The 24885-nt window shown below is 42.1% G+C and overlaps 1 long non-coding RNA gene across 1 annotated transcript; it reads left to right on the forward strand.

Annotated features, from left to right (window-relative positions):
• Positions 1–218: 218 nt before the first annotated feature.
• On the forward strand, positions 219–23966 carry LOC143416002 (uncharacterized). Its single transcript, XR_013096423.1, has 4 exons — positions 219–348; positions 16105–16210; positions 19814–21082; positions 21408–23966. It is a non-coding gene; the product is annotated as an uncharacterized LOC143416002 (long non-coding RNA).
• Positions 23967–24885: the final 919 nt, after the last annotated feature.

Here is a 24885-nt window from a genome sequence, read left to right on the forward strand (position 1 = left end):
TTCAGACTCAACCAACAAAAAGCCTCTCAGAACAATATTTATATGTTGATTTTTTTCGCCTACTCATATCATCATTTTTTTACTCCTGGTTCTGTATGTTCATGTTCTGTTCTTTTGTAAACTTCATCTGTTTGTATGTTGTATACTCATTGTGTTTCAATAAAGTTCGATTTAAAAAAAGGTACGTTCTAAACGAAGCTTCAGACGTCACTGATCACGTGACTCTGGCCAAACGAATCAAGCCTCGACACGGTGCTTCTGAAGCAGCGCGTTGATCTTTCTGACACACGCACCGGAGCGTCAGCTTCAAGCGGACCATCACTACGTCTCACATCTAAAGGTGTCAAGGTAACTTTGAACTGAGTTCAGTCAATCTGGAGTTTTTCCAAGTTTTCTGTTGCTCTCTGTGAGAGAAGAGCGTTAAAGGCGGGGCTCTCCAGAGTCCAGCAAAACAGGAAACCACAGCTGGGTGTGTGTAAGTGTGCAAACCAATAGAATGCATCGTGGTGGGGGGGGGCATCACGGGCAAGAAAAAAATAAAATAATCGGTCGTACCCATGCTTCCCCGACGTCATGCCAGCGCATATTGGGAAATTCGTAGGCACCGATCGGTTTTCTATCAGCCATTTGCTGGGAGTAAGGGCGCCCTCCGTTTGCGAGGTGCGCCTGCTGCTGGCGGCACAGGGAGGAGAGGGCGGGGCGGCGGGGAGTCTCTGGCTGGCTGGAGCGGCATCTAATAACCAACTCGCAAAACAAAATAAAAACAACAAACAGATATTATGATACAGACTTATAATCTGCACCCATGTTTTTTCTAAATTCTATAAAGTGAGCGCGAGAGCCCTCGGTGCGCCTGCGCGCTGCTGAAGTCAAAGTAAACTTTATTGTCATCTCCGCTACAGACAGTCCAGCATATAGAGAGACGAGACGACGAGGCTGCAGTTACAGCGGTGCAAGTAAACAAACAATAAATATAAGAAGAGTAAGAAAATAAATCTACACTTTAGGACTCGGGGTAAAGGATCAATAACAATTTAAATTTATAATTTACAGTTTGATGATTTAAAGTCTCACACAACCCGTCAAAAGGGGCGGGGCCGGCTGCTTCCAAGTAGAGCACATTTCATTCATAATGATGTAAATCCAAGCCCATCATGGATTCACGATCTGAATCCTGGGTTGTGTGAAATCCCAGAAATCAACCTTAGACAAAGTGAATCTGTGAACTAAGGTGTAGGTCTGTTAGGCAGGGCCGTGCAGAGAGGTTTAAAGGGGCGGGTGCTCAAAGTTAAAAAGGGGCACATTGAACCAGGCTGAATAACAACAACACACTTTCATCAAGAATCTAATATGGGCAACAAGGCAAAGCAAACGTAGCCGATGCTTTACCTGATGGGTACAATGTTGCTGTTGAGGGGTTGCTGTGGATAGTGCTGGAGGGCAGGCAGGGCTGGACTGGGACAAAAAATCGGCCCGGGCATTTTGACTGGCCCACCAAAAATGTGACGTCATTCATGGATAAAACCGCAAAGGATTCTGGGAACTTTTGGCAAGCGGTACTAGCGCATGCAGGCTTTCAATTGAACTCAGTTACACAGCGATAAAAAGAAACACAAAAAATGGCAAGAAGCTGCTGTATTATTAACTGCAATAGCCGGTGTTGTGCCAAAAAGTGATTGTCTGCCAAAAACTGATTTCCGGTATTTGCAAAGAAACTGATTGCTCGTATTTAAATTGCTATAAGTAACTTGTTGGGCTATAATATGTGAAACATATGTCAAATGCATCCCTCATGGATGACACAAAGTCATACTGAGCTACAAACAACATTAGTGTAACAAGGTAGAAGCCGCAATCAGTCTGTGGCAGTGACTTTTATATAACCTTTATTTATGCCGTAAAAAAAAATCTAATTAACATTAAAAATGTATTTTTTAAGAAGTAGTTGGACAGCAGAAATGGCTCAAATATTACAAGTATTTTTCCACTACTAATTAATTACCGTTGAGCTCAAAGGTTATATTAATACACGGTTAACGAATGTGTATTTATGAAGACGATTTGTGAGACGAACAAAGGTAAACTTACCTTTGTTCGTACGATGGTCTTTCGGTGCATTTCAAGGTCCTCTACCCATCCGTCGGTAAACTGTACCTGGGCTTGTTGCAGTGAGCTGAAGTTACTAAACTTCATGAGTGTATGCACTCACTCCAAGAACCGTATAATTATAAATCTGAGCGTGGTGAAAGTTGGGCAGCACGCTGACGTCTTTTGTCCCTCTGTGTGCTCGTAAGGATCTGACCCTTTCACTCCTTTGATTTTTTCCTCGTATCTTTTCTTTGTCTTTTCGTCGAGTCTGTCTTTGTACGGACCGGCATTGTTCTCCGTCGTTTTGTACATTCCTTTTTTGTGCGGCAAAGAAAAAACAAGAAGGTATTGGAACCGGAGAATGAATGTTTTGCGGTGCTGCAATTGCAAATGCTTGTATTTGATGCTGTCACGGCGGGGTGCGCCGATGTGTGCGGAAACAGGACCCAAAAGCAGATGATGACGAGGAATAGTAATGATTAACAGAAAAGTGAACCTTTATTGCGATGACGGCAGGAAATGAACCAAGAGACCAAAGCAAACAGGCAAAACACTAAGAAACAAAACACTGAACTGACAAAACACTAAGAAAAAAAACACTAAAGGTACTAAGACCAAAAACTATAACTATGACCGAGGTGGAAAAATAAACAGGCTAAGACTAAGACTATGACTATGACTATGACTCTGGTGAGAATAAACAGACGAACTGACAATGGCATGAAGAAAACAAAAGGCTTAAATACAGACATGAGGTGATCAGGGGAAGTGGCGACACATGAGGAAACAGCTGACTGACATGAATCTAATGACAGGACCAGGAGGAGTGAAACTAAATACAATGACCAAAGAACACATGACACTGTCAGAATAAAACAGGAAACACTAAAACTAGACATGACAATACAAACTTAACATACCAAATAAGTGATGAATAATGCAAGAACTCAAACAGAAAACCCAGGAACAATAACTGCCTAAACTAAAGGCAAATAGGAAATAACACAAAACTAACAACATCTCAAAAAATGAGAACAATACAAGGAAAGCTCAAAGTGCTGGGTCGGAGACCCAGCCTGTGACAGATGCGGTACTTGGATTGTTTTACCAGGAGATCCCGGCATGCAATGCGCAAAGTCACGTGGTCTGTCAATCGCTATAGGAAAAACCATAAAGCCTTTGCATGAAAACAACTGCTTTGATGTACACTGCCTTGTTGGTATATATGTATCAATCTGATAAAGTTAAACCTACACCATTCTCCCTATTCGGGATTTTAAACAGTACATAGCGGAAACAAAAAGACTGCTTGGTAGAGTTAACCTCCTGAACTATCTACAACACATGGTAGAAACCTGAAATTAAGACCAAGAACACTAGAGGTGAGACATGATCATTAATTAATATTAAAATTAATAAATGACAGATTTAGGGATATTTTCATAAAGTATTTATTTACCAAAACAATAGAAAACAGCATGGTAGCACAATATATTTTGTTAACACAGCAACCTTTAAATATGAAAGGAGACAGAGAAAGAAAGGTGAGAAAGAAGAATAAGAATAACACTTAATTGAGTTTTTGATGGCATTTTACACACAGTACTAATACAGTATCTAGAAAATATGGGAAAATACTGGCATCATATACAGTACTTACTTCTGAAGAAATTATATGGGACCCTGAAAAACAGGACACAAGTGAAAGGACAAAGAACTGTGAATGGCAATTGATGGACTTGCTCAGATGATCACAGTATTGGCATCTTTATTCCAGAAAGGAATTAGAGAAATCATATACACTAGTACTTACGTTGATGAACTTAAAAAGTTGAATGGTCTCGAACCTCTTAAACAAACAATGTATGATCAGACCCTGACAAACAGGACAGAAAGGAATAAAGATTAGATGAATATTAAAATCTATAAAGGACAGATTATGATTGAATTGTATCACCAAAGACTATTCACTCATCAATAAAAGGTCACCTACAACACTTCCACAGCAGCAACACTGAACATATCTTAAGACATGGAAACCTTTAAGAAGTGAAAGGACAGACAGTGAAGGTTGAGAAAGAATTGTACTTAATAGATTTTTTCAGACGATGACAGTACTGGTATGCTTACTCTAGAAAAATGGTTGAATCATATTCCATATAGTACTTACTTAAAATGAACACACTTCAGTCCTCCTAAAATGACTGACAGCATCTGAAATGAAACAATGACAGATTAAGACTGTAAGAATATATGTTTATAAATGCCTAATACTCCAATCTCATATTTATTCTATCTATTAAGATGGACAAATTCTAAGCATTTACCAATCACTTGACTTGTTTGAAGTGAAGGTAGATACTAAACGTATTCGTTTAGGCAATAACAATAAAGCTGAATCTAATATTAACAATAGATAATTAGGAATGTTTTGCTCATTTTTATTTCACCTCACCAGGTTACAAAAGGAGCTTTCTCAGCAGGTCACTCTTCTCAGCTACCCTGTCAATGACCATGTCAGAGTCCAATGACATGAGAATGTCCTTTTCAGTGGCCATCAGCATAAACATCTCCAGCTTGTTTGCAGACAGGCTGCTTCGGAGTCTGCTTTTAATGAAGTTGAGTGTAGAGAACGTTCTTTCACAGGCAACCTGAGTGAGGGAGAGGGTCAGCAGGTACTTGTATGCCAGCCCAAGGAGACGATAGGCATCAGACAGCATGTTGAACCGCCTGAGTATTTGATAGCAGCACAGTGGGCAATTTTTGCAAGAACCACAGCTTTCGGTCACAATTTCACTTTCTTCGTCCCATTCTTCAGATCTGTCCTTTGCTGTTCTGGTCGTGTACTCATCTACATGTGATGTCTTAAGCCTTTCCCACTGTTCAGCAAAACGTTTCAGTTCTGACTGAAGGTTATTAACTGTAGCCCTGCTGTCAAATTTAAGTAGACAGGCGCTGAGGTTCTGAAATGCATTACTTGGAAGAGAAACTGTTCTGACCTGGCTAAACTTCCTGGGGTCCAACCATGCCAAATCGGCAAGAAGAGGGCCATGTATGACAAATCGTCTGTGGATTGCTTCAATAACTGTGTCCAGGATGATGTTGTGCACTTTCACCTCATATGATTTCTCAGCATTGATTTGCAACTCATCTTCAGGCATCTCTCCGGCCATGCCTTTTCTCCTTTTGGCTCTCTTTTTAGGTAGTTCAGCCTCCACTTCCATGTCTGTGTTGTTCACCCTCTCCTCTAGTTTTTGATTTGTCTGTTTCACAAATGTGTCTGCAGCTGTCTTCACAGTTGGAAAGTCCCTGGCAATACTTTTGAGGCCATCTTGTGTGGCAGTCACCATATGATGGGCAGAGAGAATGTCCATCCCCTTTGACTGGAGGTACTTTGACAGAGGAGTTGTTTGCTCAAACACTCTAAGAAATATCTGTGCTGTTAACACAGTTTCATGCTTCAAGAGACACTCTTTAAAGCCTCGTGCTTTGGCACGAACAGCTGGCTTTTCTTTTTCCCTCTTTTCAATGGCTTCCATCGTCAGCACTACATCAACGAAGAGGCCATCATCTGGTTCTCCAAAATGTCCAAAGATTTTCTGGAGGGCATCGTGCTTGGCCCACCACCGTGTCTCACCTATTGGACTGAGGCGTCTGTGTCTTGTGTTTTCGGTTTGTTTCTCCCACAGATTAACCCTGTGATAGGACTCCTTGATGAACACAGCTATGTCATTAAGTAAATTAAAGAGTGATCCACTTTCAATGACACTTTGTGTTGTGTCAGCAATCACAAGATTAAGTATGTGTGCATAGCACCACACATGCACATGAGTTGGAGACTGGGCAGTCATAAGTGCTGAAAAGCCTTTGTACTGGCCCTGCATATTTGAAGCACCATCTGTTGCATTCCCAATGCACATGGCCTTGTCTAGATTCAGATGCTCTAAAACTCCGGAAAGCAAGTTTACAAAGTACTGCCCCGTGGATGCTTCGCACCTCACTATGGAGACAAGCCTCTCCTGCACAGACTCAGTAACATACCTGATGATTACTGAACACTGATCATAACCTGTGATGTCTTGGGTTGTGTCTAGCTGAACAGAAAACATCCCAGCTTTCTGGACATCACTGGCGATGCTCTCTTGAAGGAGATGGCCAAGTGCATCAATCACTGAGTTGACAGTTGTTTTGGAGAGTAGGGTGATGAGAGATCCTCTACCTCTTGATCCACTGGTCTGATGCAACTTCTTGCTTTTTTCAATGCAGTCATTCAAATGTTCTCCAAGGCACATATCATACTTGCCTAATAACACAATCAGTTCCAGAAAGTTACCATGATCGATGGTGTTATCACCTAAAGTGTATGCAGCCTCATTCTCCACATGCCTATAGCTGAGTCCCCTCTTCCCAAGTACTTTGATCACATCCACTATACGCTCTAAAACTTGCCGTCTCTTTTTCACTTGTGCTCTGTGAGCTGACAACTGACTGCCAGCAAACAAGCTCCTGATGTTGCCTTTTGAGCACCTTAAGAAAAAAGCTTCAGCACAGGTCTGGTGTGTAGTGCTCTTTTCATGCTCCTCTGTGCGCAGATGTATATGTCGCCAGTCACTCATGCCTGTTATAAATGTGCTGGTGTCAGTCAGCCTTGCAAATGCCAGACACACAAAGCAGAACAATAAATGGCGTTCTTTGCAATAAGTAAGCCACTTCCTGTTGGTGCCATCTTTACAGCTGAACACCCTCATCACAACTGCACTGCTACTGTTCTGCTGTGGGTGGTAATCTAAGAAGGCCTGTAATATGGCAGGTTCAGGGCGAGCAAAGTAATCGATGCCCTGGCTCTCACTCTCCTGCTCTTCCATCTCTCTCTCTCTTGCTCTTCCATCTCTCTCTCTTGCTCTTCCATCTCTCTCTCTTGCTCTTCCATCTCTCTCTCTTGCTCTTCCATCTCTCTCTCTTGCACTTCCATCTCTCTCTCTTGCTCCATCTCTCTCTCTTGCTCTTCCATCTCTCTCTCTTGCTCTTCCATCTCTCTCTCTTGCTCTTCCATCTCTCTCTCTTGCTCTTCTCTCTCTCCTGCTCTTCCATCTCTCTCTCTTGCTCTTCCATCTCTCTCTCCTGCTCTTCCATCTCTCTCTCCTGCTCTTCCATCTCTCTCTCCTGCTCTTCCATCTCTCTCTCTTGCTCTTCTCTCTCTCCTGCTCTTCCATCTCTCTCTCTTGCTCTTCCATCTCTCTCTCCTGCTCTTCCATCTCTCTCTCTTCCTCTTCCATCTCTCTCTCTTGCTCTTCCATCTCTCTCTCCTGCTCTTCCATCTCTCTCTCTCCTGCTCTTCCATCTCTCTCTCTCTCTTGCTCTTCCATCTCTCTCTCTCTTGCTCTTCCATCTCTCTCTCCTGCTCTTCCATCTCTCTCTCTCCTGCTCTTCCATCTCTCTCTCTCTCTTCCTCTTCCATCTCTCTCTCTCTTGCTCCATCTCTCTCTCTTGCTCCATCTCTCTCTCTTGCTCTTCCATCTCTCTCTCTTGCTCTTCCATCTCTCTCTCTCTTGCTCTTCCATCTCTCTCTCTCTTGCTCTTCCATCTCTCTCTCTTGCTCCATCTCTCTCTCTCTTGCTCCATCTCTCTCTCTTGCTCTTCCATCTCTCTCTCTTGCCCTTCCATCTCTCTCTCTTGCTCTTCCATCTCTCTCTCTTGCTCTTCCATCTCTCTCTCTTGCTCTTCCATCTCTCTCTCTTGCCCTTCCATCTCTCTCTCTTGCTCTTCCATCTCTCTCTCTTGCTCTTCCATCTCTCTCTCTTGCTCTTCCATCTCTCTCTCTTGCTCTTCCATCTCTCTCTCTCTCTTGCTCTTCCATCTCTCTCTCTTGCTCTTCCATCTCTCTCTCTTGCCCTTCCATCTCTCTCTCTTGCCCTTCCATCTCTCTCTCTCTCTTGCTCTTCCATCTCTCTCTCTCTCTTGCTCTTCCATCTCTCTCTCTCTCTTGCTCTTCCATCTCTCTCTCTTGCTCTTCCATCTCTCTCTCTTGCTCTTCCATCTCTCTCTCTTGCTCTTCCATCTCTCTCTCTTGCCCTTCCATCTCTCTCTCTTGCCCTTCCATCTCTCTCTCTCTCTTGCTCTTCCATCTCTCTCTCTCTCTTGCTCTTCCATCTCTCTCTCTCTCTTGCTCTTCCATCTCTCTCTCTCTCTTGCTCTTCCATCTCTCTCTCCTGCTCTTCCATCTCTCTCTCTCTTGCCCTTCCATCTCTCTCTCTTGCTCTTCCATCTCTCTCTCTCTCTTGCTCTTCCATCTCTCTCTCTTGCTCTTCCATCTCTCTCTCTTGCCCTTCCATCTCTCTCTCTTGCCCTTCCATCTCTCTCTCTCTCCTGCTCTTCCATCTCTCTCTCTTGCTCTTCCATCTCTCTCTCTTGCCCTTCCATCTCTCTCTCTCTCTTGCTCTTCCATCTCTCTCTCTCTCTTGCTCTTCCATCTCTCTCTCTTGCTCTTCCATCTCTCTCTCTTGCTCTTCTGTCTCCTCTGTCACAGACTTCTCCACTTTTGATGATAAATCAGCTGGTGCAACATGGATTGGCACAATTTGTTAAGACTTTGAGAAGTTTGAGAAACTAACCTTAAGCATAAAATAAAATTTACTATCAGTAACTTCATAGCACCCGCCCAGCAGTATATAAACTCCGTCATGCTAGTTACGCTGTACGAGTTATTCTAAGCGACTGTATAAAGTCACCACAACGAAAACAAACTACAACTAAAATTAGTTTATATCTGACACAGATAGACAGCAGGTCATAACTTCTTACCTGAAGTTCAGTTCCTCTGCCACTATGACCGGCGGCCGCCTCGGGTCTCTCCTCCTCCTGCCTCCCCTTTCCTTCATCCACCTGCTGGCCTCCACCACTTGCTGATCTTGCTAAATCTATGGAAGCTATGCCATAGCTACCACCAAACAATTCAGTAATTTTCACACATTTGGCAGCGTCTGCCTGAAGGGCTTGTTTCTTTTTGGCCCTAATTTTTTCGGCACCTCCTTTCCTTTTTTTGTTCTCCATTTTCTTTAGTTCGTCTATAAGATTGCTAAACATGGGGGAGGGTGCATCCGACCTCCTCGGCTGTAATTGGTCCAGCCCAGAGTCGATCATGACCAATTGGCCAATCCAACACCTTTCATTGTTTATACCCTTCCCAAAAAAAAAACAAAACAAAAAAAAAAAAAACGGTCGGCCCATAAAAACAAAAAATCGCCAGCGGCCCACCGGGCAAATGCCCGGTATGCCCGATGGCCAGTCCAGCTATGAGGGCAGGGCTGTGTTGGTCTGAGACTGTAGACATTAAAAAGTCCACAGGAGAGATGGTAGCTGATTAAACAAGTGTCATGAGATAATAACAAAATGCAAAGATTGGTGACAGCGCTTGGAACCATAAGGCAACAAAAAACTGTGAGAAATAATTTAGGCTCTGCCTGTGAATCACTCTTTGCTTCTCTTCTTCCATCCCATCATTTCATATATCACTCTGCACTTGCTGTCTATGTGAGAACAAGGCACAACTTGCTATTGCAATAAACTATAATCTAATTATCCACACCTAACAACTCTTACACTTAATCTATAATAAAATGATGACAGAAAAATGTTATAGCCCTGCCTTTAGTAGCCTCACACAGCTCCTGCTGTTTCCTCCTCATGTCCTTACCAGCCATGTCTGCACAATGTTATATCATGAGTAATATTTTTTTTAAAAATCCATCTAAATAAAACACACACATGCACACACAGTGACATTTTAGACCTTCTTCAGAATACTGTATATACTATGGGCATCATGGTGCTGATCCAGAATCCTTACATTATTATTTATTACTAGAGCTACAATAATAAAGCAATGAGGAGGGGGAAGTAATAAATATGAAATAATGTATTTATGATGATTCCATGTGTTTCACTATCCACTCTGTGCAGGGCAAAGCTTATTACATGTTTAAACTGTAGAGATACAATCATTTTACTGCTGTAAAATCCACATTTTGTCTTATTTAAAATATAAATCTAATATAATCTGCTTCTTAATGTATGTTCTTTAAAATACAGCGTGTGTTTTTAATATATTATAATTATAATAATGCATTATTATGTGGACATGCATATTAGATCGTTTTTTAGTGAAATATAATCCCCCCAGAAAGGCAGGAAAAGCCCGGAAACTTACTTTAAAACTAAATATGTTCCCTAAAACGGTGACAGAGCTACAGACCCATGACAGCCTTACACAGGTAGCCAGCAGCTGTGACCAGCACTACCTGTGCAGTTAATAAAAGCACAGGTAATGTTTGTCGCGCTGTTGCACACACAGCACGCTCGTTTGTTTCAGTTCGTCAGTAGCAACAAGACAGCTTACCAATGTGTACGTAATAAGCTAATACTCCTGGGTGCTACACACTACAGTGTACGCTGTACACCTACTTACTGGTTTTGTCGCATCAGTCTGTGTCTCTGAGTTAACTTGTGTTTCTCCTACAGCTCCGGACCGCAACAAATGCGCGTGCTCTTTGTGAGCTCGTTCCCGGCTCGTAACCAGCGCGTTCTGCCGTCAAGGGCGATCATTGGTTAAATGTGATCATGTGACTGATGCAAGCCAGATCCTTTTATTTAGCAAAACTGTGATTAATAGTTAAATATTATTGTTTTAGGGGCACAGACAGGACTCCGCACGCACGCGCGCGCGCGCACACACACACACACACACACACACACACACACACACACACACACACACACACACACACATTAAAAAATAATAATAATAATTTAAAAAAAAAAAGTTGCCTCAACAAAAGGGCACCTTGGGCACCATCAGGAAAGGGGCGGGTGCTCAAGCCCCTGTAGCCCCCCCCCCCCCCTCTGTACGTTCCTGCTGTTAGGTTAATTGTGCTGATCCTCGGGTTGGGGGATTTGTGTTTGTACTGGAGCGCAAAATTCAAACCAATGGAAGATGGACAACAAAAGTTCAAAGCCATCAGGTGCTCAGGTTAGAAAAAAGAGAAAAGATGCAGGTAAGCAGACGTGTGATTGGATAATGGCAGCTCATCCTGAACCAATCAGACTAAACTCCAAACAATACATTATGTTACAGATTTTAATATTAATTAGTCATTGTTACTTGTTGATTTGTCCTTTTCTCATTGTGTGACGAATTATGACGACTGTTTGGTAGCTGTTATTGTCTCTCTCTCTCTCTTCATGTGTGTTTCTCTGGTGAAACAATAGTTTTGTGTTAATGTTAGGGCTGCACGATTTTGCATAAAATGAGAATCACGATTTTTTGGCTTAGAATTGAGATCATGATTCTCTCATAACAACAAATAAACATAAAAACAACAAATGTCTCACGTTTTGTTGTTGCAGCAAAATGTTGTCTTGCTTGAAATTCCGTCTCCACCGTTGCTCGACGCTGCATGTACAGAGCAGGTAGTGCAACAATAGAAAAATAGTTGCGGGACGGCACTGTGTAGCGTTTGTCTAGGGTGTTGATCGTTTTCCTAAATCCCTCGTTTTGCACAGTGTTGATGGGAGCCATATTGTCAATCCTCAAGGATTGACGTACGCACGATGTAGTTATAAAACAGGGTTTATTCTGGTCTTGGCAACCCGTGAGAACTGCTCACGGACAAAACAATAAAACAAAAACATCACATCAAAATGCGCTCTTGTACGTAGTGTCAATCAATCAAAAAAATCCTTAATTACAGAAAATAAACCATTTAAAATACACAAACCTCGTGAGCTGACATCCAGGAGGTGCTAAATAGAGCTTTATGGCCTTATTGCCTTATCTTCCATCTTCTTCGTCAATTATTTTCACTCTTTAAACAATATTTTCTCCATGTGTGGAGCTAACTGTGAGTTGCAGCATGCAGACACCATGTGTGCTAGCAAAAGAAAAGTGGCTGGGTGGAGACCCAAACAGCAAAACTGTACCCTACACAGTTCACCACCAGAGGGTGCAAAGGAACAAAATCCAGACATACAGCTTAACAAATATCAAATGCAACAAACATCAAATGCAAAAGACCGTTACACTCCCACCAATCACTTGTGATTAAAAAGAATAAAGTATTGCCTGTGAACTAATGAACGGCTTTTGAATGAACTATCGTGAATTATCCTTTAAGCAGAGTGCGGTGGAGAATCGTCTTCCGCTTCCATCAGAATGACTGTCTTCTGAATGGGTCTTTCCAGGTGCACAGGTTTGGAGTTACGTTTTCCTGCTCTATCCAGGGTTGGATCACTCAGCAGCAATTTCACCTTCCTCACTTTTCCATCCTTTCCAGGATACACTTCAATGATCCTTGCCAACTTCCACTGGTTGCGTGGAGTTATCTCATCCTTCAGGAGGACAACATCATTGATCTTAGCATTTCTGTGCTCTTTGGTCCACTTCTGTCTTCCTTGAAGATTTAACAAATACTCCTTTTTCCACCTTGTCCAGAAAGTGTTGGCAAGTAGTTGAACACGACGCCACCTCTTACGGAGATAAAGATCTTCTTTCACAAACCTTCCTGGAGGTGGAGAGATGATTGTGGACTTCATGGTTAGTATGTGATTCGGTGTTAAAGGTTCTGGGTTTGATGGATCACATAGTTGGTCAGTAGTCAATGGTCTGCTATTAATCACTGCCATGACTTCATACAGGAATGTCCTCAGAGAGGAGCTGTCGAGTTGTTTGGCTGATTGTTCCAGAATGGACATGAGAACACTCCTTATGGTGCGAATTTGTCTTTCCCAGACACAACCCATATGACTAGATGCTGGGGTGTACATGAGAAACTCACAGTCCAGTTTCCCTAGCTTGGCTTGATCCATTTCCTTAAATGCTCCAATAAACTCATTTCTAGTGCCGACAAAATTCGTGCCTTGATCACATCTTATCTGACGAACTGTACCTCGGATGGCCATGAATGCACGTAATGAGTTGATGAGGGAATCTGTAGAGAGATCGTCAAGCATTTCAAGATGCACTGCTCTGGAGCACATGCAAGTGATTAGCAAGCCATAACGCTTTAGCTCCTTGTGGCCTTCTTTGACATAAAAAGGACCAAAGCAGTCCATCCCACAGTAGGTGAATGGCGGTGTGGTCTCCATCCGATCCTCTGGGAGGTCTGCCATCTTCTGCTGCTCTGTGCGCCTTCTGAACCTTCTGCATTTTACACATTTATAGATGTAAGATGACACGATCTTGCTGCATCCAAGAATCCAGAATCTGTTAGCTCGAAGTTTGAGCAAAGGCTGTTTCTTGAACCATCTTTATGATTGTTAACTCTGCTTCCTTTCTCTCTTGTTACACTACTGATGTCGTGTGATCTACTCTTGTGATCCTTTGCTTCTTTCACATAGCGCTTGAGTCTAGCAACTGCCTTAATCATCCTCGACCAGTCGGAAAACTTGTGTAAGCGATCTAACAGTGACCTTTGTTCCTCCCCTTGTATCTTGTGGACTTGAACCTTCTTAACCTCCGGGTCACTGGTTGATAACTCTCCCACCTTAATTTCCCCACTGGGTATGATCTTCTGCCAAAGGAGGTCTGGGCCTTTGAACCAGTTTGATGCTACAAGTTGTTCTGCTGTGAGACCTCTTGAGGCGTGGTCTGCCGGATTATCTTCGGAAGTTACATACCTCCATTGGGTTGAATCTGTGCTTTGTTTGATGCGTTCCACTCGGTTTGCAACAAACACATGAAATCTTCTGGCTTCATTGCTGACATATCCGAGTACCACCTTCGAGTCAGTCCAATACCTTTCTTCTGAAATTTCCATTTCCAATTCCTTTTTCAGCATGTCACCAGTGCGCACAGCAACAACGGCCGCCGACAACTCAAGCCGAGGTATAGTTGTGACTTTGGTTGGTGGAACTCTTGATCTTCCCATCACCAATGAGCAGTGGACTTCACCAGTTGTGCTTACTGCTCTGAGGTAAGTGCACATTCCATATCCAGATGCACTTGCATCAGAAAAATGATGAAGTTCGTAGTGCTGTGCCTTGAAGGTCGAAGGAATGTAGCATCTGTGAACCTTTACGTCTGCAAGGTTTCCCAGGTCACGCAACCAATACTCCCACTGAGGTCGAAGTCTGTCAGGTAAGTTATCATCCTGGCTGAGTTTATCTCGACACATTTGTTGCAAAATCTGCTTTCCCAGCAGAATGAAAGGTGACACAAACCCAAGTGGATTGAACACAGAGGCGACTGTGGCCAATACTCCTCTTCTGGTGAGTGGTTTGTCCTTAACAACTACTCTGAACTGAAATTGATCTGATGCCACACACCATTGTACGCCAAGTGCTCTTTCCATGTGTACTTCACCGAGTGCCATATCTAGCTCTTTGGGAGCTGCAGCGCATTCTTCTTTCGGAAGCGAAGCTAGAACTTTGGTGCTGTTTGAGATGAACTTGTGCAACCGAAGTTTGCCCATGCTGCAGAGTTTGCGTGCTTCATTAACCAGCTGTATTGCCTGATCTTCAGTGTCAACACTTGCTAGTCCGTCATCAACATAGAAGTTGGTTTTGATGAACTTGATGGTTTCTTCATTAAAACTTCCTTCCCCTTCAGCTGCAAGATGCTTGAGGCCATAGTTGGCACAACCTGGAGAAGATGCTGCTCCAAATAGGTGTACCTTCATCCTGTAGACAGTGAATGGAGTTTCAAGGTCACCGTTCTCCCACCACAAGAACCGTAGGTAATCTTGGTCACAAGCATGCACATGGAATTGGTGGAACATGCGTTCGATGTCACACATGAAAGCCACTGGGCCTCTTCGGAAGCGACACAAGACTCCGAGCAAGGTGTTTGTTAGCTCTGGACCAGTGAGGAGATGGTCATTTAAGGAAGCGCCTTGGAACTTGGCAGAGGCATCAAAGACGACACGAATCTTTCCGGGTTTTTGTGGATGATACACACCATGATGTGGGATGTACCATACTGGTGTCTTGTCAATGTCTTGCTCTGTGACCTTTTCAGCATCTCCATGGGCTAAGATGTCATTCATGAATTTCTTATAGTCCATGTAGTACTGCTTGTTACTCTTGAGCCTTTTTTCTAAACATTTGAGGTGATGAATAGCACATACCTTGTTGTTTGGCAGGTTCGGCCTTTCACTCTTAAATGGGACACTGGGTGGAGACCCAAACAGCAAAGCTGTACCCTGCACAGTTCACCACCAGAGGGTGCAAAGGAACAAAATCCAGACATACAGCTTAACAAATATCAAATGCAACAAACATCAAATGCAAAAGACCGTTACACATATCTTTGGTCAGGTGATAAGTGATAGCCTCCGTGATGTCTTTGTGCCTGCGGGAGTTTGACGTGTATAGGGAAGCGCTGTATAAGGTTCCCGTTATTGATGTTTGGGTGGTTGACCCGGACGGATTTTCTCCTGTCACTTTCTCGTCATCCCTGACGTGCTCTCCGTTGTTTTTTCCCTGCTAATTTTAGCATCACACGGCACAGCTTCTGTATCACGTGGTATAAGGCTCCGCCCTTGTGATTTGTTGAGTAGGAAGAGTGAGCGCTTGTTTTCATGCAGAGTACGTCCCGGATCAAAATGTGAAGTTTTACAAATCACCACTTCTTTAGTGAATATCATTTCAGTCTCAGACAATCTCGTTTCTCTTACAGAGGTTGAATGCACCTTCTGCGGATGGCGGTACCACACAGTGTGCGTGGACTTCCCCTGCACAGAAGGCAACTACAAATGCTGTGAATGCTAAATAAAGAGAAACAAATGATCCCTGTTGTCTTTGCTTGATGATTGGTTTGAGTCTTGACAATCCACATTGCTGGCGTTGCATCTTTCAATGCCAGCAATGGCAGGTATCAGTGCTCAAAGCTTTTGTGTTTGTTTCCAACAAGTTGCCCACCTCGGGAAACAAAAATGTGTTCTTTTACTTGTCAGATGAACATATGAGACACTTTGACTCTTCAGTGCAGTGTGGAGCCTAACAAAGATCTGTTTTGTGTCCCAGCTGATCAGCAGGAGGAGGAGAGTCTGACGGAGCAGCAGAGGAACATTTTCAGCTACTTGGACTCAGCTCAGCCACTACAGAGGAAACAATGAGCTCAACACAGAAGGTGACAGACAGAGCAGGACCATATGACCAAAGATATTTATCACCATATACATTTGAACATTTGCCATAACGATGTAGCTGACGATAGAATTTACACCAGACAAAATACTTTACAGCTGCACAACTTTATTAAAAAGCCATCAATGTATTTTCACTGAAACAAGCAGCTGTTGTTTATGTGCATTAAAGTTATATAAAAATGTAACAATGCAAATGCAAATTCCTCGCTGACAGTTTAACCAAAAGGCGTTTCCAGTGGAAACTGGCCGACACATCCTGAGCATAACCATGTATAATATCCACTAAACTTCAGAAGAGGTTATACAGTCGTGGCCAAAAGGTTTGAGAATTGCATAAATATTGGAACCTGGAGAAGTTGCTGCTTAAGTTTTTATAATAGCATTTTGCCTGCACTCCAGAATGTTATGAGGAGTGATCAGATGAACTGCATCGTCCTTCTTTGCCATGAAAACGAACTTAATCCCCAAAAAGCCTTACCACTGCATTTCATTGCTGTCATCAAAGGACCTGCTGAGACCATTTCAGTGATCGTCTTCTTAACTCAGGTGAGAATGTTGGCGAGCACGAGGCTGGAGATCATCATGGCTGTATCCCGATTCAGGTTCTGCAGCTTTAAAGTCCTCAAGGGCCGCGTACTCAAAGACCGCTAAGGCCGAAGTGCGAGGCTCGTAGGCTCGTGAAATGGGACGTCTAGCCTCCGTCGCGCTGCCCAGGTTGCCTAGCAACCATGATACTAACAGCTGGAAACGTTTCATACAGCTTTGTTTGACAGAAATGAAGGAGAACATATTTAGTTCATTTGTTTCTACATGAGCTCTGTGTGATTTGATGAGTATCTGAGGCTGAGACCACAGGACTGTGAAACATGATTGTTGGGCTTCATTTCTGTGCTGAACAGTCGTTTAAGATTAGCTGTAAATAACAATTAGCTGATGTTGTTCATGAGACTAAAGTCATCTCACTGTGGTAATGTAAATATAATATGGCCAATATTATAGTTATCATATTAATCACTTCACTCACAGACAAGTATCTGTGACAGTGTGTATACAGATGTATCATATATAAGAGACAAATATTGTTCATTTAATATGTTGGTACTAAATGTGGCTGAATGCTTACATATATGTGTAAAAAGCAAATGTACGAGCTGTGATAACTGTGTCTGATAGAATGAAGAGTAGACTGATATATGAAATATTCCTTTATTGGGTGAGAAAATCAGACCATGTCATAACTGCTGTAAGTCACACAGAATAGATATCAGAGCCTTAAACAGGCTGACTTCTGCTAAATGGGTCAAACTGGGCAGAAAGTCTACAAACACATAACATCCTTATAGAATATGATGTAACACTATAGATCAACTTAGCTCAGAATATATAAAGCATATAAACAGTTACAGCAATATGATGCAACAAACACAGCAGCTACTGATCCAAAATACTCAAAGCTTCATAGAACTGAAACCAACATTTATTTTTAGCTCCATTCTGCTGCTGATACAGACTTTAGGTTTCTGAACATTAAACTTGTTGCTGCCTTTCATAGTGTGTAACTTGAAGGCCCTGAGTACTTTCTCCCACACTGGAAACACTGGGATGATCACATTATTTGAACATTACCTAATAAGACTGATTCAGGACAGACAGTTATGTTAAACTTTCCTAGCAGTCCTTCACAAACAGGGAACAGTCTGTCTATTCTCTCCATCTGTCAGCTGCTGCTGGCTCTTCCTCCTCCTCTTCCTCACACACTGCTGAGTTTGTCCTGGTGGATCATCAGGGCTGCAAAGCCTCACAGATGATGTGCAGCAGTGGCTCCCTCAGTCTGTCCTCACTCTGGACACTTGCAGTCGTCACACATGGAAATCAAATGTGTGATAAGCTGCAGGATTCAAACACAAGTGTAACTTATAAACACATGTTCATACTTTTATTCCACAATCAGAGAGAAAGAAACAGAGAGAGAGTGCAGGACAGACAGACAGGTGACAGTCTCAGGTGTACACACTGCTACACAACAGCACCAGAGAAGCAGGATTTAGTGTTTGTGTTATTACGAGTGTAAACAAGAAGAGTTCCAGATGGTGCAGTGGACACATGTGTGACTGCTGTGATTAAAGCATCTTTCTTTCAGCTTAACGAGTGAACAGCTCGTTCAAACACACGTTAAAGTGCGTTTGGCTCGACACCACCGAACAGAGGCAGCAATATAACACAGCTAACATTAACAGTGCAGTGGATCCTGCTTGTGCCGTGATGTTCAGGACTGCAAACCGAGCAGCATCACTGACTTTCAGCTTGTTGTGTTTGTGGATATATGACTGACTTTAATTATCCACAAAATCATCACATTCTCTGTCAGATTAAGGTCGACTATTGAACGGCGTATATTTTAAAGGCTTTAAAACAAAGTTAACGCTGAAAGTACAAACATCACTAATGTCACATAACTCTGCCGACAAGGCATAGCTATGGCTATGAAATGCTCTTTGTGTATCACTTCTTCATTATGAAAGATGTCATTAATGCACTAGTAATGTCTCATCTGGAGTATTGTTCAATCATTTGGTCAGCAGCTAATAAGACAGATCTTAACAGACTTCAGTTAGTCCAGAATAAGGCGTCCAGATTAGTGTGAAGATGTTCATACTATACTAATATTGATAAAATGCATAATAACCTTTCTTGGCTTCCTGTACAGGCTAAAATATTCTATGGCTTACTTGTAGTTCTAAAGAAAGCAATTCTGTTAAACACACCACATTTATTCTGCTCAGCTCCAGTATCCAGATGAAATACATCATCATATTACACAGTTTTCAACAAACTGCAATTTAGTAAATGCTCGAGTTAAAAGTAACGTTTTGTAAAACTGTTACATTTAGAGCAACTTTTAAGTGGAATAAGTTGCCTTAAAAAATTAGAGAATTATTCAAAACTTCAATGAACACTTAAAAGCCGATTTACAGAGCTTTTAGTTGTTGTAAATATTGTAAGACATGATTTGTTTTTGAAATTTGTGTAATGTGCCTCAATGTTATTGATATTATTATTATTATTATTGATTGCTTATATTTGAACAATTGTGAAACCTCACTGTGGATGTAAGAGTGAAATTATGTGGATATCTTGAATCCACTTTATTGTGTAATATTTTATGTGAGTATTTGACGGAAGACGAGCAACATCTGTTGTGGAAGCTAACGGGGTTCCTTTAGAATAAACAAACATAGGATTTATTATCACTGAATAATTCTGTATAAATCTATACAAATTATAGAAATATGTAATAGGAAACAACAAAATAATCTAAATTATAAAATAATGTGTGTGTGTGTGTGTGTGTGTGTGTGTGTGTGTGTGTGATTTTAGTGTTTGAACAGTCATGAATTATCTTTAACAGCAGGTTGGATGTAATGTGTTTCCACTACCAGCAGGTGGGGATAAGAGACCTTTAAGGTGTTTGGTGCCACGCTCCACCTTCAGGTTTAAAACTAGTGTTAATGGAGTTTGAAGGTTGAGTTTGTTCCACGACTGCATTTCACTCACTGCCTCTGTTTGTATCTCTGTCACTGCAGGACCAACATGGAGCCAGAAGTCAGGGCTCTCAGGAGGCCGACAAACCTCACAGAAGAAAGGGAGAGAAAAAACACACCTGTGACGAGTGTGGGATGGAGTTTACTCTGAAGGCTTCACTAAAACGGCATCAGGTCATCCACACTGGAGAGAGACCGTTCAGCTGTGACTTGTGTGGAAAGTCTTTTTCCAGGAAGGGTTACCTAAAAACACACCAACTCATCCACAGTGGAGTTAAAGCGTACAGCTGTGATCAGTGTGGCAGAGCTTTTACTCACAGTAGCCACTTACAGAGTCATCTAGTTACCCACTCTGGAATTAAGGCATACAGCTGTGACGAGTGTGGAAAGTCTTTTTCCTTGAAGGGTTCCCTAAAAGAACACCAACTCATCCACAGTGGAGTTAAAGCGTACAGCTGTGATCAGTGTGGCAGAGCTTTTACTCGCAGTAGAAGCTTACAGAGTCATCTAGTTACCCACTCTGAAATTAAGCCATACAGCTGTGACGAGTGTGGGAAGGGTTTTACTGTGAGGGCTAAACTAAAACGGCATCAGGTCATCCACACTGGAGAGAGACCGTTCAGCTGTGACGAGTGTGGAAAGTCTTTTTCCTTGAAGGGTCACCTAAAAGAACACCAACTCGTCCACAGTGGAGTTAAAGCGTACAGCTGTGATCAGTGTGGCAGAGCTTTTACTCGCAGTAGAAGCTTACAGAGTCATCTAGTTACCCACTCTGGAATTAAGCCATACAGCTGTGACGAGTGTGGGAAGGGTTTTACTGTGACGGCTTCACTAAAACAGCATCAGGTCATCCACACTGGAGAGAGACCGTTCAGCTGTGACTTGTGTGGAAAGTCTTTTTCCTTCAAGCGTTCCCTAAAAGAACACCAACTCATCCACAGTGGAGTTAAAGCGTACAGCTGTGATCAGTGTGGCAGAGCTTTTACTCAAAGTAGCCACTTACAGAGTCATCTAGTTACCCACTCTGGAATTAAGGCATACAGCTGTGACATCTGTGGAAAAACCTTCAGCCAGAGAGGGTACCGAAATACACACCTACGCATTCACACCAGACATGATGTGTACTGCTGTGAACAGTGTGGCAAATACTTTACAACAGACGCACACTTACAACGACACATGTTTACCCACACTGAGGAGAGACCTTATCGATGTGACCTGTGTGAGAAGACTTTTAAAACTCCACATCACCTGAGACGACACCAACAGAGCCACACCAGAAAGAGACTCTACAAGTGCAGCTACTGTGAGGTATATATTTATATTGTTATCTTGTCATTTTAGCCTGACTGTTTGGAACAACTCTGCTCATTAAACTGTGTTAGCATGTTAGCAATTCTACTGCATGGAAAAGCAGCTCTGAGTGATTATTCAGATTTTCCTTTCAGTTATGATTTTAGTATTACTGTAGTATTATGGTGGTAGTATTGTAGTTATTGCAGCCCAGTAAACTGAGTGTGTTAACTGAAACAGTCAAATGTAGTTGGACGTCTGCAGAGATGCTCTTTATTTCAGGCGACGTTCAGGATACGAATGTTGAAGGACTGACTTACACTGTCTTTGTGTCTTTGTTTAGAAGCAGAGCGACACAGATGGATCCAGTTCTCAACCCTGTCATCACTGTGGTGGTGGGAAAGACTTTCATTGTGACCTCTGTGGAAAAACTTTCAGTCAGCAAAAGACCCTAAAAGTACATCAACGTAGACACACTGGAGACAAACTGAAATACTGCAAAGAATGTGGGAGAAGCTTCACCACATCAAGTGAGTTAAAACAACATGAACTGATTCACAGTGGGGTTAAAAAGCACCTCTGTGATCAGTGTGGGTCATCCTTCACCACTGAAGGTGAGCTTAAATCACACAAACGAGTCCACACAGGAGAGAAACCACACAAGTGCAGACACTGTGAGAGAAGCTTCTCACGGTCAGGTAATCGTAACATTCATGAACGTACACACATGGAAGGAAACTACAGCTGTGACCAGTGTGACAAGAGCTTCAGGAATCTCAGTTCATACTCTGCACACAAACGATCCCACGTTACTAATAAACTGTTTCACTGTTACCAATGTGCCCAAACATTCACCTCATTGTCTGCTCTGTGCAAACATCAGCGCGATCACTCAGGGCTGAAATCACTCCCATCACTGGATCACAGTGAATCTGAAGACACAGAAAGATCCTCTGGTTTCTGTGTCAGACTCAAAAAGCTTGAGATCAGGCTCCACAGAGTTCAGATAGAATCATTTAAACTTGTGTTGAACTGAACTGGTTGCTGGGCTGAACTTCTACATAATACAGATCTACATGGGATCTTCTTTTCTGTTGTTTTACTGAGTCAGTTTTGTCCTTTTTTCTCTGTCCTGGTTTTGCTCGTCTGTAAATGATTGAAACTCAGTCAAATAGTTCATTGTTCTCCAGCAAAACGTTTTGGAAACTCATGTTTAACCTTTAAAACTCTGACATGTTTTAGCACACAAGGCTTCATCGGGGAGTTCACTCATGATTGGACCATGAGAACAAAGGTTTTTAGTTCTTTCAAAGAGAGTCTTGGAGATGTTTGATGTTTCTGTTTTTCTGAAACCACCTGAAAGAAAAACTATTTTTCTTGCTTTATGTAGTGTGGAAGTTTTTAATGTTTCTTCATCTGTGATGTTCTTGAATGTGTTCACGTGAAGATGGTACAAATAAACTGTCCTTTCAGCTTTAGCTCCTAATTTATTCATTATTTATGGATGTAGCACAGCAGCCGTCTCTTGATTAACACATGGAGGGCTCGGGATCTGATGGTGTCGTCTCCCTATTTGCCCACTCAGTAAATCTCACTCATGGCCAAGAAATTGAAATAAACCTTGTTTCCCTGCTGGATAGTGATCCACTGTAACTCTGCTCCTCCTTCCTGTTTAGGATTTCTGTGGCTGAAGTAAAATTCCCTCCATCCATCACTTATCCCAGCTAACCCAAAGTGAAATAAAGTTTTGCTGGTCTTAAAAAAGCATTACAATAATGGGCATTACCAATGCAAACTGAATGATACAGAAGATGAAAGAAGAGACTTTGATCAGTTAATAAAGCTCATGATCTGGATTCATTGTGGCTGCTACACAGATACTTCTGGGTCACTTCTCTCAGTTAGGAACCTTCCTCACCAAACTGACTGTTGGACCACACCCCTGGTTTCATGAGAAATTGTTTCAGCCATGATTTCTCTTCCTGTATTTCAGAGTAAAGACTGAAGTGACAAATGGAAGCATGTTTAAAAAACACAATGTGAGAGAGACGTTGAGGTCCTTAGAAGTTACCCTGGGTTTTTCTGTCACCCTGCTAGATGTTACACACCTTGTTATTGGACTGATTTCTACTGCTGGACTACTCCTGCGGAGAGCATTGAGCTGTTATTGAGCTGCACATACGTTACGACCTGCTTAAGTTCGAGGTCACAACGTCTGTAGAGCAGCTGGAACATAATGAAGTCTACAAGGTTAAAGTTTTCTCTTCAGTTATTGTTCTTTCTGCTGCTTGGTTTGATGGATCTGAGAGCTTTTGTTTTTATTATTGTTATTATAATTATCATGAATATTTTACTCTCTAGAAGCTTTAAAATAGTGTTTGTGTTTGAAAAAATTGATTTAAGAATTGAACAGAAACATCTGTCCTTCTGAAAATCGCCCAAAGGCACGGAGACAAAGTCAAAGGATGCAACCTGTAACTTTCTCTTCCTTCATGTCAGGACCATCATCCATGATTTATATAAAATGCATATAGCAACAGTAGCACTTTAGTTTGGACTTTATGATTTCTGTAACTGGAAAATATTATTTTGTTTAAAGACAGAAGTGACCGCATAGTTGCAACATCAAAGGGAAATATTAATTAATTAGCATTAAGTATATTTGTTGCTTAAGCGTTTGCACTATAACTTAAGTAGGATTATAACTTTTAAGGAAGGAAAGATTTCAGATATTTAGTTCACTGCTTCAGTTATTTTATATGAAATTAAAACATTTACGTTGGTCAAATATGATGCTCTAAATCAAATAAAAGTTTGAAAATAAATGATGTTTTTTTAAATGCTGCAACAAATGTTCACAAAAAGTAACTATAATTAAAACCAGTTAAACAAAATCAAATGTTTGAATCATGCTTAACGAAATGCCAGGCTGGAGAGCTGAACCTAAAGTATACGTAGAAAGATTTCAACATCTGAGCAGTTTTTAATGTTTTTATCACATATAAATGTCACAGCAGTGGGTCCTGGCCCAATGCTTTGTGTTTTTGGTTTTCTTTGACTCTTGTTTTTCTTGGTTTTTGTTCTTCTTATTTATCAGGCTCTCAGTAATCTTAGTTCTCCCTCCCTCAGTGTTCATTTCAGCCTGTGTTTAGTTTCTGTTCCCGTGTCCCACGTTTCATCGTTTCATGTCGAGTCAGCCCTGTCTCTCTGTTTCCTGTGTCTCCCCAGTCAGCCCCGCCTCCCTCGGGCACTCATGTGTGATACAGAGTAATAAACCTGACTACATTTGCTACACTCTCTTTATTACCTGTTACTTTAAAATTCATACACTAATTATGTCTGCCCATCTCTCTAATGTGAAGGTCAAAGGTCAACATCCCAGTGACATAAGAATAATCCCAAAGGGGCAAAGGCAGCGGTTAATTTAGCACATTTAGCATTAAGGGTACAGCAAGGATATACTTTTACTTATTGTGGCAGGGGTGTGGTCTCTGGCCTGCTGCAGTGGAGGCTGGTGGCGGGACGTTGGACGGCACAGGTGAGGGTGATGGAGCTCATGACTCTCCCCTTTATAGTGACGGAGGAGACTGGCGTGGGGGAAGCGTGTAGTGGAGGAAGCCGAGGAGAGAGCTGGTTTCTGGCTACAAAGACGGCGTCAAACCAGAAAAGATTGCTCGTGGTCAAATGTCAAAGGAGCTTGCAAAGAAAAGCGTCTGGACTTCTTTAAGTTGCTTGAAGACGTTTCACCTCTCATCCGAGAAGCTTCTTCAGTTCTAAGGTCAAATGGTGGAGAGTCCCAGATATAAACCTAGTGGGAGTGA

This window comes from Maylandia zebra, unplaced genomic scaffold, assembly GCF_041146795.1.
Source record: "Maylandia zebra isolate NMK-2024a unplaced genomic scaffold, Mzebra_GT3a scaffold11, whole genome shotgun sequence".
In the NCBI taxonomy this organism is placed as follows: Eukaryota; Metazoa; Chordata; class Actinopteri; order Cichliformes; family Cichlidae; genus Maylandia; species Maylandia zebra.